Genomic DNA, 16,791 nt, shown 5'->3' with positions numbered 1-16,791 from the left:
AGCAATATAAGACCAGCTGGAACATCAATTTTAGAGGGATATTCAACTATGCACTAAAGCAACAGAACAGATAAAACCTACTCATTCAAAAAGATAAATTATTTCTATTAATGATGAAAAATACTTAATCACGATCTTTAGCCTAGTATTTCCGCTCATGAGACTCCTAAGGAGACTCTACTCTCTATGCAGTATTTACCTGGGAACCTTGAGTTATCAATTACTGACCATCACAGGCAACTGCTACCAAATGTAAAGTCTAGCTTTTAAAGCCAGGACAAGATGAACCTCAATTTCCTACAGCTAGTGTTTACATGCCGCGGAGCAACTAAGCCTGCACACCTAGAGCTCGTGCCCTGCAGTGAGAAGAGCCACCCCCACTGAGAAGCCCGCGCACCACAATGAAGAGTAGCCCCCACTCGCCGCAACTTGAGAAAGCCCGCGCGCAGCAACGAAGACCCAATGCAGCCAAAAATAAATGAATAAATAAATATTTTTAAAAACCCACTATGACAGTATTATTCTGTTTTACGGATGAAGACACTGAGGCACAGAACAACTAATTAGACTAGCTCTAGAGATGCTGATGATCAAATTAACAGGCATACCTTGGAGGTTCAGTTCCAAACCACTGTAATAAAGTGAGTATTGCATTAAAGCGAGTCACACAAACTTTTTGGTTTCCCAGTTCCTATAAAAGTTATGCTTACACTACCCTCTAGTCTATTAAGTGTGAAAAAAACCCCAAAAATCCCCCACACACCAAAAAAACACAAACAATGTATATACCTTAACTAAAAAATAATGCTGTTGGAAAAATGGCACCAATAGACTTGCTCAAAGCAAGGTCACCACAAACCTTTAGTCTGTAAAACATGCAGTATTTGCCAAGCGCAATAAAACGAGGTATGCCTGTCTGTTAAAAGGAAAACTCTGTCTCCCCAGCAGTACCGTTCCTAGAAAACACAGGATTCATCTTTTGGAAATCAAACACAACTTTCAGTCTCTTTGATAGACTAAATGACACCCCCATAATCAATTAACATTTCTCAGACATATAAATTCCCATAGTTCTTAAACCTCTGTATAATAAAGTTTATTCACATGTGGTACCAAAACATCCTATCATGCCTTCTCATAGCCTTTCAAACCTTTCTTTATGACTAGTTTCTACATTTCCACCTTGCTCCTTCTATATCTTTTGTCTAAAACTCTCAGGTAAACTCTAAATTTGAATTTTTCTTTCTTTTCCATCCATCTTATCAACAGTTTACATGCAATAACGTACACCCATGCTTTGACTAATGTACACACCATTGTAACCAGCACTACCATAAAGATAAATTTCTTCATGTCCCTTTTGTCCATCTCAGGCAACCATTTATCTGCTTTCTGTCACTACAGGCTTTTGGGAAGTGCAATACTTTTAAACAGTAAAGGCCAAACTAAAACAGCTGACAAATAAATGTACTACCAACATAAATAAAGATATGTTAAAGCATGCCCTGCTCTAAAGGAAAGATTGAGAGTACACGAGAGTGGCTATATTACCATCACTGAAATGGAACTCTGACTTCTGAAGTAACCATAGGGTTAGTTTACCAATCCTTAGCTTACTTACAAAAGGACTGTGACAGAAAAATAAAATAAAATTTGCTATATTGGCAGGACCTGACAAAAAGGATTTTGGGACCAACACACCTGAAACAACTAAGACAGATGTAAACGTAGTATTTTTTACTTCCGTAATTATACCAAGCACTGCAATAATAGTTGATTAAAACCAATACTAATAACGTCTATACATAAAAGATGGTAACAACTGTTGAGATAAGTGAGCTCTATCTCAGTTTATCTTCTTAGATGCTCCCTAGGAAGGTCTTGAGATTTCCCTAATTTCCTAGCCCAGAGTAGGTGCTGAGAAACAGATGGACAAAGGACGATTCTAAGAATGGGGAGCTCTGAAACTTAAGGGTTGTGGTGATGACAGGAAAGAACTCCCTGAAGTGTGTTGAAAAAGAGGTCCATCAAGGGGCTTCCCTGGTGGCACAGCGGTTGGGAGTCTGCCTGCCAATGCAGGGGACATGGGTTCGAGCCCTGGTCTGGGAGGATCCCACATGCCACGGAGCGGCTAGGCCCGTGAGCCACAACTACTGAGCCTGTGCGTCTGGAACCTGTGCTCCGCAACGGGAGAGGCCGCGACAGTGAGAGGCCCGTGCACCGCGATGAAGAGTGGCCCCCGCTCGCTGCAACTGGAGAAAGCCCTCGCACAGAAACGAAGACCCAACACAGCCATAAATAAATAAATAAATAAATAAATAAATAACTATTTTAAATAAAAAGAGGTCCATCTTTCACATCCTTAAAAGGAGCCCAAAACCTTGATATACAAGTGACCCACATGTAAATGCAAAGCTCAACTGTCAGTTAAAAACTAAAAGCTATGCCCAGGAAAAACTAACTCCTCAAAAGAATCCACAAAACACAAAGACCTTCAGGAAAGAGGGTTTCTAACACATTTTGAGCCAACAAACCCTGTGCTCAAATGAAATGTTCAATTGGAAGCCCAGTATTTCCAACAACTGAAAAGGCTTAAGTTGGTGGCTAAGCATAGACTGTTCTTGAGTCTTTCCTACACCCGATCTCACTGAAAGAGTCCTAAAAGCAGTTCATAACCATACCCTCAGAAGCCTATGCTTGCAATTTTCCTAACATATGAGCAAAAATACTTTAGTTTCACTGTTGCAAAAAGGTTCATGTTCTACATTTCTGCTTTACAAGGCACTAAAGTAAAGAAATATTTGAGTAAAATGTTTTCAAGAGGCATTTAAAGTTACTTGGTGGTAATGTTAAACCAAAAATCTGACACACAGCATGTCCTAGGGAGTCAGAATGAAAATAAGTGTGCATGTGTTGGGAGTGAGCAGAGTTTATACTGTATGCCAGAGCCACCAAGTTAATCCACACCACAGGGAATTTCCAGAGATCTCTCCATTAAGAATGCAGACTCAGGGAATTCCCCTGGTGGTCCAGTGGTTAGGACTCTGCACTTCCACTGCAGGGGGCCCAGGTTCAATCCCTGGTTGGGGAACTAAGATCCTGCAAAGTGCTCCGGCCAAAAAAAAAGAATCCAGCAGACTCAAACCCAGATGATGCCAAACTTCCCCCATGTTCCAATCTAATCCTGGTTATAATTCCCAACAGACACTGCACCATTTTTTTTAATGGTGTATAAATCAGAAACAGGACTGATTTATTGGTTCAGACATGTTATAGACCACTACATACTATAGTCTAGTGTTGCTGGACATTGACCTTAAAAGAGCAAATCCATTTTTAATAAAAGCTCCCAAGTTTATTTTTATCAATAGACACTAGAATGTGCTCTCTACTCACAAGAGCCTTTGAGCTATTTTCACAACCAAACACCTTAATATATGGTGAAAGAAAGCTCAGCTTATTTTACACTAATACAACTGCTGCAATCACAATACTATGTTTATAAACGAAATAATTTCCTCTTGGACATCATAGCTGGGAAGAAAAGAACATGTTTAACATTCCTTATTTACACCTTCATATTGGTGTTTTTTGATAATACATTTTTCAGGAAGAGCTGCCAAGGAAAGAAAAGGCTCCCAAGAACCACACACTGCTCCCTGGAGTCTTTCATGAGGTCGTGAGTCCTCATGTCATTGAGAGGGTAGCTCCAAGAGGAGTGGTTGCAGCAGCTGGGCACTTGCCTTGTTACACACCTGCTACAAAGGCTTCTACAGTTGATTGTACTTCAGAAGAAACTGATACATCTCTCAAATAATCACAAGATAATTCTGGCAGCAACAGCCCACTTGACACCAAGCTGGATGAATATGAGTCTTGGATTTCTGAAGTGAAGACCTCCCTGGAAGTAGAACAGGGAGAGCTGAAAGTTTGAGAGTACTGTTTCAGAGACAACTAAGCAGGAAACCCAACCTTAACACATGACCAGTTTTCTAAAAGGACTTTTACTCATTAAAAATGAGAACTTAAGATATTTTGAAATTTATACTACTACTATTATTCTGAAGAAGCCTAAGGGTATTTCTACCTTTATTATTACTTTTACATAGGCATTTGATGACTTAGCACTCAGCTCACAGCTTTAAAAATAGACACAATGGGGAAAAAAAAAAGATAGATACAATGCTGTCAAAGTCACCTATGCATTCTACATCCCACAGAAAAATGTTACTTACCACAGAGAATACCTTTAGAAATAATCGGCCAGAAGGATGACACTGGTACTACAAATATGAGGTCTGGAGCAGGCCTCCAGGAAGGTACTTCCAGGAACCTACATTATCAGAACTGGTAGGTAGAAGTTCCAATAAATTGTGTGATCATAAGACCGTATGAACTTTCGCCATGTTGGACCAAAAGTGATGGATAATAACAATAGCCTACACTGAGTACTTAGGATCATCAGGACAGGGGTTGCTTTAACTGACAGCAAGAGGAAAGCCAATAATGGCAATAAACACCCTTAAATTTATTTTTCAGCTGATAAGGTTGAAAAAAACTAACTCTAGAGGAAGAACACTAAAGGTGACTGCTGAAGAATTATTTTTAAAAAAAGACAAGAACAAGAATGAATAGGAAATACATAAAGGTGGGGGGAATCCTAAAGGAAATGAGCCCAACAGGCTAAGTTTGAAATGCTTGGGTAAAGGCTGCCCAATGAAATGCCTCACATTAAACTCTAAAATAAATCTAAATGAGAAAATGGAAATACAGGATTTTCATAGCAATATACTTTTGCAAGTGAAATTGACAAGATCAGGCTCTCTTTAAAAAATGTGTCTTCGTATGCTAACACATATATATGGAATCTAAGAAAAAAAAAAGTCATGAAGAGCTTAGGGGTAGGACGGGAATAGAACACAGACCTACTACAGCATGGACTTGAGGATATGGGGAGGGGGAAGGGTAAGCTGTGACGAAGTGAGAGAGTGGCATGGACATATATACACAACCAAACGTAGGGTGGATAGCTAGTGGGAAGCAGCCGCATGGCACAAGGAGGTCAGCTCGGTGCTCTGTGACGACCTAGAGGGGTGGGATAGGGAAGGTGGGAGGGAGGGAGACTCAAGAGGGAAGAGATATGGGAATATATGTATATGTATAACTGATTCACTTTGTTGTAAAGCAGAAACTAACACACCATTGTAAAGCAATTATACTCCAATAAAGAAAAAAATGTGCCTTGACTATCTGATCTGAAGACTAAATTTCTTCTGGAGCAAGTATGTACCTGTACAGAAGTGAAATATGTAAATCCCTATGGTAATTAAAATGTAGTAACATTACAGATAACTATTATAATGCAACATGAACAGCAGCAAATACATAACCATATTATTTCAAGCTTTCTAGTTTTCCTGGTGCAGCACAGGAAATAACCTTTTAAACAAATGCACTTAACTATTTTGATTACCCTAGGGCAGATCTCATTGCCATCTCACCAAGAGGAAAATTTATTTTTATTATATAAAGCATGTGTCCATTACAATGACTGCAGTAAACCCCAGGTTAAGGAAGACTGAATACCTCAGAAGCCCCTAAACATCTTTACCAGGTAGCAGTGGTTGCATCTCCTCTAGAATAAGCATGTTCAGACTTTTCCAATCATCATTCCCTTGTTATTTAATCTTTTTATTCCTCTATCTGCCCTCTAAAACATCGGCTTTACTGGTTTTGAACCATGAATGGAGTCACTGTTGTTTTCCTACTATGACGTCTTTTGCTCAACTTTATAATTTCAATTCCTTCACACAGATAGATGGGACTGGAGTCCATTAATTTTCATTGCTGTGTACTATTCTTTGTAGATGTACAACATTTATTTATCCAGAGGACCTATAGGTTGTCCCATTTTTTTCTATATTGTTTATAAACACCATAATATAATTTCTTGCTGTTATTTATGTACCCAAGGGGAACCACTGCTCAAGTTGTGGTCTGCAAACTAGCTGATCCACAAATGAAGACCCAAGCAGTGTGCTACAGTCTAGGGCCACATACGTGGGAGTGAAACTGCTATGTTGTTAGTGAAAAATTGTTTTTAAGCCTTTTGCTCATTTTCCTACATGTTTTTTGCTTTTTCTTATTGAACTATAAGAGCTCTTCATGAATTCAGAATAGCAAATCTCTCTCATTTTGAGTTTTATTTATTTTGCTATAGTATCCACGTTGAACATACGAGGATATCACACCCTAGTCTTGGTCATGCCAAATATAACATGCCAACCATGCTGAACCTAGATGATGAACTAAGGAGAGACTATACTTATTTAGGAGCTCTTTATAAACTGGGCACCACAGTATCTTTGCAGTAAAAAACATAAAAGATGGAATTCCCTGGCAGTCCAGTGGTTAGGACTCCACGCCTCCACTGCAGGGGACCAGGGTTCAATTCCTGGTTGGGGAACAAAGATCCCACAAGCCACCCCCCGCCAAAAGAAAGAAACAGATCAAAAATAATCATATATTCAACGTAAACCTAATATTAAGTTCAGTCTGTATGAGCACATGAAGTATAGCAGGGAGCTGGATCTTAAGAACATGCTGGGCAACTAAAGAATTCAACTAGAATATAAAACTGAAAAGCCCCTACAGTCAAGAACAGTTTATTAGACAAACACATTCTCTTAAGAGAATGTGTAATTCTTATGATTCTTATTGATATTTTAAGATTAATATGGCTAATACCACTCACATTCACAGTAACAATTATCCTAGAGTGATGCTGTCCAACAGAACTTTCTATGAGGATTGAAACGTTGTCACTGTCCAAAACAATAGCCATTAGCCACATATAATTCCCAAGCACTCAAAATGTGCCCAAGCAACTGAACAGCTGAATTTTTAATTTTATTTGATTGGAATTCTTTAAATTTATATAGCTACCTGGCTAGTGGCTACTGTACTGAACAGAGCAGTTCTAGAGAATGCTGTTTTCATTAAAAAAATTTTAAACTTCTAAGGATCAAGTCCACACACATCACAGATAAAAAAACAAGAACAAAAACCATGGTACCCCCAAATAATTTTGCTCAAGGTAACAAAGATCAATTCACAAGTTTACAAAACTAGACAGCAAAGGAAAGAAAGGTCAAAACTCCACATCAAGTAAATCCTAGAGAAATGAAATGTGTGCTGACACAAGACAATGAAGAAAGGTGGAAAAGTTTAGAGCAGAGCATTCCAAAAGGGTTTTATCATCTTGCCTCCTGCTGCAACTCACTCAGTTACTACAGGCATTTAAGACCTCATGGTGGCTGGGTATGGTTTGGACAGGCTGAACTTCATCAGCCTAATCCTTGCAACTCAGTACGCTGCACAAATATTTTCTACTTATGCCATAATGTTCTTCACATTATTCCCTGGATTAGAAAAAAGGATGGCCAAATCTTTGTTTCAGTTAGGTTGTGACAAACTGCTTCAGTGTGCATGGATGGCCCTGGAATGGAAGTGAAGGACAAAACCATCTGTGTCTTCTAGACCTTACCAGCATGACAGGATTGCACTTGCAACGGCCTCCTTAGGCCAGTCTGAACAATGGCCAGCCTAAAACTGCAGCCTACCATTTACCTAGATTTTATAGCTTATGACGTACAGTTTACACAATATCTTATTTACTCCTAATCAGAAGAATTAAGTGTCTCTAAATGCTTTTTTGAGGGCAGAGGAGAAAAACCCCAAACTCAAAAACTCTGAAATTAAGACCAAAGGGAGTGTAATGGAATACACAGATGGGTAGTGACTATTAATTTTCTCAGCTCACTATCTTCTGTAATAAATGCAAGAACAATTTTATTCCCTTTAGAAATGGTCTACACTGTTTTCTAATCTATTTGCCCCCCCCAAGAAAAGTCCAAATTTGCCCCCCATGTCCCCCAAACCGTTTTATCCATTAACATCCTATTATTCCCACTGGGCTTATATAGAATGCCTTTTTGCTACTTTACACAAGCAATGAGGCACCCCTGAACAGAACTTTTTGCATGCCAAGGGGATACACACACTTTAAAAACTGGTCCCTAAATCTGTGTGTTTTCAATGATAGTTTTATTCGGCTTCATGGTCAAAGAGCACCAACAACCATTAATAAAAGTTCTGTGAATTTGCTTACATCACAGAATCTTTAAATTTCCAAATATTGGTAATTTAAATTGAATATTTAAAATTTTAGACAAAATTTGTCCATTTAGACAAATCAATTAATTCTTAGAAACAAAATATTAAAAGGTATATGTTAATAATTAATTCAATCTGACTTTATCACTAGATCTGCTAATAAAAGCAGCTGGTTAGAAGAGAGTTTAGTTTTCTGAAACAGCCTTTAAAATTTTTCCATTAGGCTGATCTATTAATTATAATTGGAGCTCTAGCTAAAATAACTTGAAAATACAGCCCACTGAAAAAACTACTGCAGCATAGAGCCTAAGAAATTTAAAACGTACACAAAAACGTTTCCACAATTAGAGCCCTTCAGTAATCTGAGATATTAAGCTTAAGCATTTGTTGTGATATCTTTACAGTGCTCAAACATTACACCACACACATATCCAAAAGAAAAAATTTTACTATGCAAGCAGCTTATAAAGTTTCCATATACTTAAAGAAATGAACTATCTAAAAATTCAGATGGTTACGTGATTTGAAAACCTAACTCTGAAGCCAAATCCTAGAGCTTAGACCACCTGCACAGAAATCCTACTGGACTGCTGGAAGCATAACATGGTTCATGGAATTATACATTTTGCAATGCTATGTGCTAAGTGTTTTCCATGAAGGCCAGTGTGTTAAATCCTTTGACTTCTAATTTTCTAAACAGTATTGTTGCTCCACAGGAAATATCAGGATTTCAATGTCTAGTATTGCAAACAGCTATTGATATCTAAGGACATTTCTGGAATGTAGAATTTCTCTTGCCACCTTTACTAATTCTAGTCAAGAAAACTTTGGGGAAAGACATCTTTCTGGATTCAAAATTTCTCAGATTTTAGAATGGCAATTTAGTACATATACGTTTAATATATTATTTAACGCACTCCAGGAGGCAGCAGAATTACGAATATTAGCACTAAATGGGATAAGTCAAAATAAAAATAGCCTCAAATTAGCTCAGACTCAGGTCAACTTTTTGTTCCCAAATCAGGTTAGGTCACATCAAGGAAGCTGTAAAATTTTTTTTAACATTTGGATTTTGGAATTACATGAATAGGGATTGTGGCTGTAGCTTTATAGCAAAGCACCAAGAACTAAAGTTTCACTTAACATAATATACACTGTACCTGGGCATAATAAATAAGCCAGTCACTTTGGCTGCCAGAACCTTCAGAATGAAGTGTTAGCATTTTCTATCTGTGCCTATATACACTACACCTCCACAAACAAAAAAAGAGGGGGAAATTATAGACTTTCTGAGTTCTACAATGTTAATTATCTTAAAGACTTTTCCCTGAGTTGGCAGAATCATTTAAAAATGTATGAGCTCACTAATATGTTTCTCAAGTCTAAGAGAAAACACCAGTAGAAATATAAAATGCAAAGTTAGGTTTCCATTAAAGAGACTTGAAATAAAAATCTTATCCTTTAATATGGTCTTGCTTAAAACATGAAGCTTGTTATGAAACTTCCATCTTAGAATCTATTCCCCTCTCAACTACGGAGTCAACTACACCCCACCCAGAAAAGTTTTGTATCTCTAAGCCAACTTGGGAGAAAACATCAGATATGCTGGAAGGAGAATAGATGACTAACAAAAATTAAAGAGATAACTGGCTTGGCACTGAACTGGTGGCAACTGTACTTCTCTTTAATATGCATACAAGCCACTTGGTTAAAATGCAGATTTCTGATTCAGGTTTGGGTGGAGCTGAGAGTCTGCAGTTCTATTCTAGGTTATGCTAATGCTACTGTTCCAAAGACCACACATACTGCATTAACAAAGGGCGATTAAAACCCTCAAAAAAAGAGAAATCATTGTATCAATTTACAGTTAAAGGAAGTGTTCTAAGTTCAACTTTATTTTACAGCTGTGATTTAAAAAATAAGCAATTTGCTCAAATTCACACAGCTAGGAGAAAGCCAGTACGGGAAACCCTCCAGTCTGGGTTCCAAGTCAGTAGAACTTTCAAGAATTCGTATTATTTAAACTGTTTCCCCCATTTCTCTTTAGACTTAAAAAAAAAAGTCTAAAATTGTAATTTGAGGTTAACAGTAAATGTGTTGAAAAGGTCTGCTTTAACATACGCTACCCAATTAGATCTCTTTCCTGAAATTTTCTAATGTTACTCCCTCCAAATCTCTAGCCCACTTAAAGACATCCAAACCTCAACACCAAAACCCAAATTTCAATTGCAAGAAATCTACAAATAATAAAAAATTTTAAATGAACCACACAAATCTAGCAGCACAAGTTCGAACAGTTTACTGTGGAACTGCATTTTGCACAGAGGTTTAAATTCAAAGTTAAATCCATACACAGAAAATCAAGTATAGTCAAAAACTATCCCTGAAAATCTCTTGGGAAGGTAGCCAGCCGGTTCAGATAAGCATGTATCATCTCTCAGTAATACCTCCAAAAACAACCAGTTTTTCTACCAGGTGAGTATTATACAAAGTCATTTTGTGAAAAAGAACATAAAACTCTTAGAAATTACATTGTATTTGGCAAGATGCTCATAACTAGAAAAACAAGAACTAAGATTCACCTCTTATATCCCATGCTCTGTGGTAGAGGTTTGAGTGGAATGGAGAGCAGAATTTTTTGCCTGAATACTTGAATACTCCAAATACTTGAATCTAACAAGGTAAATGGTTGAATGGTGTGCTAAACTATTACCCACACCTCATTAAAACACAAACAAAAAACCACCTCTCCAAATTATATTAAAATCTGGAATAGTAAGATTTCCTAAAACTTACCCTGCAGTATGTACTTAGATATAGTAACAAATAAGGATCCAGCCACTAGTAAACAATGCATACAACTGAATCAACTTTAAGGGTAAGTGGGGGAGTTCCCTGGTGGCGCCCAGTGGTTATGATTTCGGGCTCTCTCACTGCCATGGCCTGGGTTCAAGCCCTGGTGGGGGAGCTGAGATCTCTCAAGCCACCCAGTTCGGCCAAAAAAAAAAGGTGGGGGGTGGGGTGGGGCGTAAGTGGTAAATACAATTTCAAGTTTTGAAAAAGACTAAGCAACAAGAACTCTCCTTTACTTCTATTTTACAAGACCCTCCCTCACCCTTTGCAGATGTGAAAATACTTACATGGACAAGTTAGGAGATGGAACCCCCCTATCATCAGCTAGGTTCCCAAGGTGGCTCAGCGTTGAAGTCGAACTGCTCTCTATACAGCACTTCTCCTAGGCCCTCTGGGTAGTTGTATACTTGGTCAGAAAGTTCGCCCTAAAGAAGAAAATAAAAGTATAAGTCCAGTGGTAAAAAATGTTAGATGGCGCTTCAAGAAGGTTAAATTGATGTAAAGATTAAGTGCGGGAAGAAGTTTTAGTTTGAAGTGTTTCATTAAAGCACATTACACAAAATGATGTTTTCAAAGGGTTTATCACAGTACCAAGTACTTTTTTATGTAAGTAAGCATTTCCAAGCTGCTAGAGTACAGAACTGACAGAATTTGAGGTCATGGTCATCTTACCAAGTTACTCTATCTACCTACTCAGTTTCCAGCCTTCACCGAATTTCATTTTTGCTTTTATTTGTCCTCCAAAACCCAAACTTCTAGGTGGCCTAAAATTTTAAGATGTCCAAGTGCCCTCACTAACCTGGTGTGTGCGCAAGATTTTATATGTATATCTAATAGTCTGAAACTACCCACAAGCCTTCTTCTACTCTCCAAATTCTAAGTTCTTCTTTGCTTAAGTGTAAAATCCTACTACATATCAAAAAGAAAAACATTTTGTGACTTAGCTAATACACTAAGTACACATGTGAAATAACTTTTGAGACCTGCCTTACATATCTGACAAGTAAGGTTTACCTCCTCCTCATTCCTAACCTAAGTCACTCTACTATCACTAGGAACAACATATGAATATGAACGTGCTTGGCACGCTACAAAATGCTAAATAAGTTTTATAAATGGTTTTTACCTATTATGATTTGACAGGATAGACATCACCTCTAACCTAAACAGCTACATCTATACTTCTATTTGTAATTCAGTGATTGCTACCTTAAAGTAATACAACCTGACAGTATCTGCTAGAAGATGGGTGGTAAGAAGGGAACCAGAAAAATAATGAAATTTAGGAATTAGAAGAATCTGAGATTTCAGAAGCACTCTAGACACATCTTAAGCATATCTCATCTCAACCAGGACAGAGGCACCCTTAGGGGAGGTAAAATGTTCTTTCAATCTACTAGGGGTATCCTGCTCACATGCTCAATGACACTTATGGGCAGTGAGGCAAAAATCCATACTAATATGCAACAGTGACTATACCATCACGTTAGATTCCAACTAAGTACTCCAAAACAAAGGTTCCAATTCTTCCCAAACCAAGGTAATTTTAAAAGTAAATTAAAAGCCGACTCACGCTAGAGACAGAGACAGAGTTTATTCTTAACTGTTCTAAGGAATAGGATAATTATCCTGGCTGAGACATTTTCATCCACCCCCCCACACCCCGACCCGCTACAGATCAATAGCTATTTTGCTGCTTAATGCAACCCAGGGGCAGTACTGTGAAATGTTGAGAACATTACACTTCAGACATTCAAGAATGTTCTTCAGCAGGATCTCTAAAATATTTCCACCTAATGAAAAAGATACTAGTAGGAAATGAAGGCTCTAATTTTGAAAGGCACCCTTTAATATAAATAAAAGGGGTACAGGGCCATTTACATACAGGATGAACTGAATGTTCATCTGTACAGTCAAGATAAACCATAAGAGGTTAAATAAAAATATGGAGGGCTTCCCTGGTGGCTCAGTGGTTGGGAGTCCGCCTGCCAGCTCAGGGAACATGAGTTCGGTCCGGGAAGATCCCACCTGCCGCAGAGCAACTAGGCCCGTGCGCCATAACTACTGAGCCTGCGCTCTAGAGCCCGCGAGCCACAACTACTAAGCCCGCCTGCCACAACTACTGAAGCCTGCAGCCTAGAGCCCGTGCTCCACAAGAAGAGAATCTGCTGCAATGAGAAGCCCACGCACAGCGACGACGACCCAACACAGCCAAAAATAAATAAATAAATTTATAAAAAAATAAAATAAAGGAAAAATAGAAGGTATAGAGAAAGATAAATTTTTCTCATTTAGAATGGTGTTTCTATCAGTTGGATCATGTACAACACTGCAATCAAATTCCTTAACTGTTTGAAGAGAATGTCCCTTGCTACACTATCTTGGCAGACAGCACAGGGAAAACTAGAGTTAACCGAGTCAGCAGCTGGCCAATAAATCACCAAAAACCTCCCATCAGTTTGACAGTAACTACCCAGAAACTTAGTATCCCCCAAACTATCAGTATTTCTCTAAACAACTTACACTGCCTTTACCAATGACTTTTCAAGTTGTTCTGGGTATTCTTTCCAAAAACCCCAAACCCTAGTCCAATCGTGAGAAAAATATCAAACAAACCCAAATTGGGGACATTTTACTGGATATCTGGCCAGTACTTCTCCAGACTGTCAAAGACATGAGAAACTGTCACAAATCAGATGACTGGGGAAGACATGACAACTAAATGTAGTGTGGTATCTTAGATTGGCCCCTGGACAGAAAGCACATTAAAAACTGGTGAAATCCAAAGAAAGTCTGGAGTTTAGGTGGTAGTAATGTATCAAAGTCAGTTTCTTAATTTTGACAAATGTACTATCGATACCTCTTATAATAAGGTAAACTAGGTGAGAAGTACAAAGTAACTCCATGTTATCTTTGTAACTTTTCCATAAATCTAAAATTATTCCAAAATAAAGTTGTTTAAAAAAATCAGGCAAGGTATTCATATAATGGACTACTACTCGGCAGTTAAAAGTAACAATTTACTGATGAATGGATGAATATCAAAAACATTCTGAGTTAAAGAAGCCTTTTACAAAATACAATGCATACAGTATATATGCCTATGGAAGTTCTAGAATAGGCTTCCATAATAATCTATATGGTTAGTAAAAAGTCAGAACAGTGGTTGCCTCTGTGGGTAGTGAGGGATGGAGTTTGAAGGGGCAAAAGAGAATTTTCTGGGTTTGATGGCAATGTTCTCATCTTTGTTAAAGGTTTGGATTACACAGCTGTATTTCTGTCAAAACTCGTCAAATGGTATACTTAAGATTTGTGCATTCTGCTGTTTTGTGAATTTTGCCCTATTAAACTCTACTTAATGATATGTGCATACTGAAGTTGGAGGGGTGAAGTGTTCTCTGGTGTCTCCAACTTACTCTGAAATACATAGAAAAATAAGACTGATGAATGCACAGTGGAATGGCAAATAAAGGAAAATGTTAAGTGTTTACTGAACGTAGGTGAGGGTACTATTCTTTCACTCCCTCTGTTATGTTTGACAATTTATAAGTTAAACCTGGGTGGCAAGAGGGACAGCACTGATTATTACTTGATTCCGGCACCTACCATATCACCTATAATCATCAGGAGCCTATCTTTCCTTCTAACTCTTCTGGGCTTATTTGCCTTCATAACCAACATCTGTACTCTCCTATAGTTGCAAAAGAAATCAAAGGATTGTTAGAGCCTTGCCCTATAATCATTAGCTGTATTTCTGCCAGGCTCGTCCACATCAACCTTTCCTTGATCACACATCAATTCTCTCCCTTAAGTGTCCTCCGGTTCCCATCCAAGCAGGGGGTTCAATGGTGGAAACCCGACGGGACACAAAACATCTTAATGTATCCGCGAGGCAACCACAAAAGCCAGTTAAATCTGCTGAAACATCATGGGGCCGTAAACTGTGTTCTCGACCGTTTCAGGTCGCCGAACCAGCAGCTTAGCCTAAGAAACACACGTTCAGGATATACACTGGGGAAGGGTTAAAACAGCACCATTAACTGCCAGAACACTGCTTGATAAGCCACCCAAGGCTACCGCTCTCCCTCTCTCTGCCCTGGAATCGTGGCGCGGCCGGGAAAACGAAGCCATGGTGACTAATCCTCGGGCTCCAGGAGGTGGCTGGGGTGAGTGAAGGCTACTCGGCCCAATCAGGAGCGCCGCAGGGGGCGGAGCAGCAGCCCCGAGGCTTCCAGAAGGGGCCAAAGGCCTCTCACTCGCTACCTGACACCGGGGCTTCCCCGCCGCCTGGCCCCTTGCGGCGTCAACTTTCCTCCAGCAGAGGGGGGCCGCACTCCCCGCACCCTCGAGCACCCGTCCTCCTCCGGCAGCTGTCACAGGAGGCCGGCGCCGGGCCCGCCCCGCTCCATTCATAACCTAAGGCCGCGGCGGTTGCAACCGGTCGCGCTCCCGCCAGGCTCCCGGAGGCGAAGGCGCGGCGCCGCTCAGGGTCGGGCGGCGGGACCAAGGCCCCTCAGGGCTGCAGCCCGTCCCCCTCCCCGGAAACAGCAATGCACCACGGGAGCGGGGTGGGGGCCGCACGCCGCCCGGAGGCGCCGCCGACCCCCGGCGGCGAGACCCCCGCGCGCGCGCCCCCCCCACACGCCCCCTCACCCCAACAGCAGCTGCTCGGGCTCGGCCCGGCGGCCAGCGGCCACCCGCCGCCCCAGCCCACCGCGCCGCCGCCACCGCGGAAGCACCGGCAGCCGCCACACACGCCGCCATCCGCCATGTTCGAGGCGGCCGGCCGCGGGGCGCTGCGGGGACGCCGGCCGGGCGGCGGGGCCCAGCCGGAGGCACCCGGCAGCACCCCAAGGCCGGCCCCGCGCCCCGGCCCCGACCGCGCCCCTCGGGTCGGTACTCACGTGAGATAACGGCCCAAAGAGTCGGGTAAAGCGTCTTCTCTTTTTAGGCGGAATTTTTAAAGAGGGATGTGGTCACCTTGAGCAGAAATACCCAAGGCGGCCTGGGCCATAGGCTGCGGGGACGACGTGGGGGGAAAAGCGCGGCACCGACACCAGCTGTGCAGCAGTGGCGGCGGCGGCCGAAGGAGAGAAATAGAACAGCGCGGACAGAAGAAGAAAGGCGAGGGCTGGGTGCGGAGAGGATTCAGCCGCGTCACACCGCAGAGCAGAGAGCGAGAAAGGATGAGAAGAGGCAGAGAAGGCGAAGAAACGAAACACTGCAACCGAGCGAAGAGCCAGAGAGTGTGAGAAGGCGGCGCTAGAGACGCCATTATTTATAACAAGGGGGGCGGTGTTTAGTGACGTCACAGAGGCCGGGTCGCCGCGGGAGCCGGGCGGAGCGGGGCTGCGGCCTGGAGAGAAGGGAGGGGGCGGAAGAGAAAGGGGTACGGCGCGGAGGGAGAGAAAGGGGGTGGGGCCGGGCAACCCCGCTATGCAGGTGCCGGTTGTCCGGTATCTTCCCGCCCTTGGCAGCTTCCCAGCCCGTGGAAGGCCGCCGCGCGGACGTGGGCGGGCGGGGGATAAGGGAGGTGGCTCCGGCAGAACGCTGCATCGCCCGCGCCCCCGCTGCCTGGGCGCCTGCGCTCATGCCCGAGGCGGGCCCGGGCGCTTTAGGAACTGGGCCCGGCGGCCGCGGCGCCGAGCGCAGTCCAGGGCCATGGGCTGCGCGACGCGTGCACTGCCTGGAGAGGGTGAAAGGGAGGTCCGTGCCAGCCACCCCGGAGACTCCCCCCCTCGAGAGCCTCCGCTTTGGAGGGCT

The 16,791-nt window shown here is 41.6% G+C and overlaps 1 protein-coding gene and 1 non-coding gene across 8 annotated transcripts in view; one reads left to right on the top strand and one right to left on the bottom strand.

The window, feature by feature from the left end:
- AZIN1 (antizyme inhibitor 1) overlaps nucleotides 1-16,310 on the bottom strand; it is a 30,219-nt gene extending 13,909 nt beyond the window's left edge. Inside the window, exons 1-3 of one of the 7 annotated variants that reach the window (XM_055091005.1) lie at nucleotides 15,933-16,309; nucleotides 11,316-11,453; nucleotides 3,756-3,901 (exon numbers count right to left, since the gene is read on the bottom strand). The gene's annotated coding sequence lies outside the window, so the exon portion shown is untranslated. Of the gene's footprint in view, nucleotides 1-3,755; nucleotides 3,923-11,315; nucleotides 11,454-15,932 lie in introns of all 7 variants that reach the window. The other 6 variants (XM_055091003.1, NM_001301810.2, XM_055091007.1 and 3 more) reach the window with 6 other exon arrangements.
- Nucleotides 3,018-3,091, top strand: TRNAG-UCC (transfer RNA glycine (anticodon UCC)). The gene has a single exon. It is a non-coding gene; the product is annotated as a tRNA-Gly (tRNA).
- Nucleotides 16,311-16,791: the final 481 nt, after the last annotated feature.

The sequence above is a fragment of the Physeter macrocephalus genome, chromosome 15 (genome assembly GCF_002837175.3).
Source record: "Physeter macrocephalus isolate SW-GA chromosome 15, ASM283717v5, whole genome shotgun sequence".
NCBI classification, from domain to species: domain Eukaryota; kingdom Metazoa; phylum Chordata; class Mammalia; order Artiodactyla; family Physeteridae; genus Physeter; species Physeter macrocephalus.
The sequence above is the reverse complement of the archived record's forward strand: the minus strand, read 5'-3'. Positions and strand labels throughout refer to the sequence as shown.